We start from the raw sequence: 3,609 nt of genomic DNA, 5'->3' as shown, positions 1-3,609 counted from the left end.
TTTTTTATATTTAATTTTGAAATTTGACATGGGGCTAGACATATTGTCAGTTTCCCAGGTGCATTCAGTCATGTGACTTGTGCTCTGATAAATTTCAGTCACTCTTTACTGCTGTACTGCAAGATGGAGTGATATCAGCCCCTCCCCCCAGCAGCCTAACAACAGAACAATGGGAAGGTAACCAGATAGCAGCTCCCTAACACAAGATAACAGCTGCCTGGTAGTTCTAAAAACAACACTCAATAGTAAAATCCAGGTCCCACTGAGACACATTCAGTTACATTGAGTAGGAGAAACAACAGCCTGCCAGAAAAAAGTTCCATCCTAAAGTGCTGGCTCTTTCTGAAAGCACATGACCAGGCAAAATGACCTGAGATGCACCTACACACCAATATTACAAGTAAAAAAAAAAAAATACACTTGCTGGTTCAGGAATGAAATTTTATATTGTAGAGCGAATTATTTGCAGTGTAATTTAGAAATAAAAACGACATCATAAAAATCATGACAGAATCCCTTCAAGAATTCTGTACAGACAATCTTCTGGGCTTAGTCGACTTTTTTACCACTGTCAGACTTGGCCTTTTATCACCACTCTTGTTCCTTTCTGTCATGCTTCTTGCCTCAATCCGTCTTCTTGAACTCCTAAGGTGGATACATTTACTCGTAAACTGCTCTGTTTCACGCACTGCTCTGTTTCACGCACCTTTACCCTGCCCCTCCTTCTCTACAGATGTATCTCAAGCTTAGAATCCATGCTGCCCTCCGATGCCCCATAATATGGAAATGCCTTATTGCTTTACAGTTACAGGGGGGAATGAATTTTAGAAACCCACCCCTGAAACAAAAGCACAGCTACAATCCATTGAACAACTATGACATCTTCTCAGTGTCAAAAGATGATTCAAAAACCAAAAAGTAACAGGACATTTTGTGGCGCATACATGCAGATGATGTAATAGATTCAGGCTCTTGTATGATGGCATTATTTAACTACACACACAAACTATGAAAATTCTCTATATCTTTTGATGTGACTAGGTTAATTTTGCTGTCTTGTGTAGGGATGTTTGACCCCCCAGCATAGAGTCCTGCGCAGAACCAATTTGTTAAACCCAACCCGCAACTTGCATACTAAACGCTTGAACCCGCTACGCGACCTGCAATACATTATCCGCAACCCAATCTGCGACCTGCTGACCATCAAGAAACAGGAAGCGCTGTCATTGTAAACCTGAAGTGACATCATTGGAAGTAGTCTTGATCAGAAAAAAGAGGAGTAAAGCAGGAAGCGGGGTCACTGTAAACCGGACGTGACATCATTGGAAGTTAAAAGTCCCAAGGAATGCTACCGATCATACCTCAAAAAAAGGAAAAATGGAGAAAAAAAAACAAGAACGAAAATATAGTGTAGCGTTCAATGTGATTACATTCGCACACTATCAGTATTAACCCAACCTCAAAGTGTTGGTGCAAGTGAAATTAATCGCATATATACTCACAAACACCATCAAATAAAGTGCGCTTGTGCTTATTAGTGAAGAAAAGGTTTTTTAAATAAGTAGGTACCCACAAGGTTTTAACCCTGTTTCTGGTGGTTAATTATACTCACAGATTGTCACATATCCAATTTATAAGTTGCTCCCTGGGTTCTTCCTTTTGGACAACAAAAGAGCGGCATGTGCGGTAAGCGTTTTTTGGTTACTTTAATAAAATTGTATTGCACTTACAGAATTTATCTTTAAAAATCAATTTTAAAACCAAAGGCAGCGTTCCTCTCCTAAGAGCCGGGTTGAAATTGAAATTTAGAAGAATCTGTAGGGAGTTTGCGGCAGGAAAAATGCCACCCAGCTCTGGCTAGCCCCCTATTTCACAATCTTTGTTTACGCCCCCATACTTTTTAACATTCATTTTTAACTCTATACGCTCTAGTGTTTTCCATGATGTGACGGCAAGAACAGTGGGAAAAATATTCTACGTTTATCTGCACTTTTTAATTTAAAGACTAAATCCACTCATTTCCCGCACCTAAATCGATGAATTACAAAAAAAAGGCTTCAATGTAAGATGCCTGTATCTGCGAAAATGAACATTATTAGCACAAGGGCATAGCGCGAGGCTGGACCCTAGAGAGACTAAAAGGCAACGGGGTGGGCTAGTTCTCTATTCCTTTGTCAAATCCAGGCATGGAGAGATCGCATTTAAAGCCTGTGAAACCAATGCCAATAAGAGAAAGGAAAATTTGCCTCATTATTTGAGAGGGTGCAAAAAAATAAAATAATGTAGCCTTAAGACTGGTATATATGTTGGAATCAGACATAATAAACGTACTTTAGTTTATCGGACTCAGTCCCAGACTCTTTGTGACTGGAATTGTGTACTTTGTCTATTAAAGGGAAAATATGTCACGTTCATAGGCAGGGCTTATTCTTCTTTTTTCCTTAAAGGAACAGTTCAGTGTAAAAATAAAAACTGGGCTAATAGCCCGTGCAAAATAAAAAATGTTTCTAATATAGTTAGCCAAAAATGTCATGTATAAAGACGGGATGTGTAACATAATAGCCAGAACACTACTTCCTGCTTTTTAGCTCTGAAACTCTAGTTCGTCAGTGGCTTTAAGGTGGGCCACATGGGACATAACTGTTCAGTGAGTTTGCAATTGATCCTCCGCTTTCAAAAGCACCAGTTATGATCTATGTGGCTCCCCCTCAAGTCATTGATTGGTTACTGCCTGGTAACCAATCAATGGAAACCAAGAGAGCTGCAAAGCAGGAAGTAGTGTTCTGGCTATTATGTTAGACATCCAGTCACTCCAACCTTTATACATTACATTTTTGGCTAACTAACTATATTAGATACATTTTTTATTTTGCACAGCCTATCTATTTACCCAGTTTTTATTTTTACACTGAACAGTTCCTTTAAAAATTGCCATAACATGTATGTACACGGGTTATTGAGTGCAGAGAGCCTTATTTATATACATATTTGTATTTATTCATATGCATGGGAATTGCCATACTGCTACCTCTGCAGATTTAAAATGGAATATTGACCCCAGTGACACAAAGCGAGGTCAAATTATCATAGAATAATGGAAAGCTTACTTGGCTTGATAAGTTAAAGGGGTTGTTCACCTTTGAGTTATCTTTTAGTATGATGTAGAGAGTGATATTCTGAGACAATTTGCAATTGATTATCATTTTATATTATTCGGCCGAATCCTGGATTCGGTGCATCCCTAATTGTTTTCATCATGAATATGACCCTTAATGTATCAGTACAAGCTCCATTCAGCCTGTGGAGTCACCATATTAAAGGGACAGAATACCTCCATTTTTATTTTCTCATTGTGTCTGGGAAATGCAAATACAGGGAGTCCTCGAGTTACATACACCTGACTTACATACAACTCATAGTTACAGACGGGGGATGTTACAGTAGCATACTGTGGTTTGCTTGGCCTTTATTAGCATTTAGCTTTAATAAACCACCTGCCCTAATCCCCTCTGGTATGTGTTGTCTACTGCGGAGCACAGAAAGGTAAAAATAAATACTATGTTGAGACAAACATCTGTCTAAGTTGCATTTAATAAGTATGTATATGTT

This window comes from Xenopus laevis, chromosome 7L (assembly GCF_017654675.1).
Source record: "Xenopus laevis strain J_2021 chromosome 7L, Xenopus_laevis_v10.1, whole genome shotgun sequence".
Classification (NCBI taxonomy): Eukaryota; Metazoa; Chordata; class Amphibia; order Anura; family Pipidae; genus Xenopus; species Xenopus laevis.
This window is presented reverse-complemented; position numbering follows the sequence as displayed.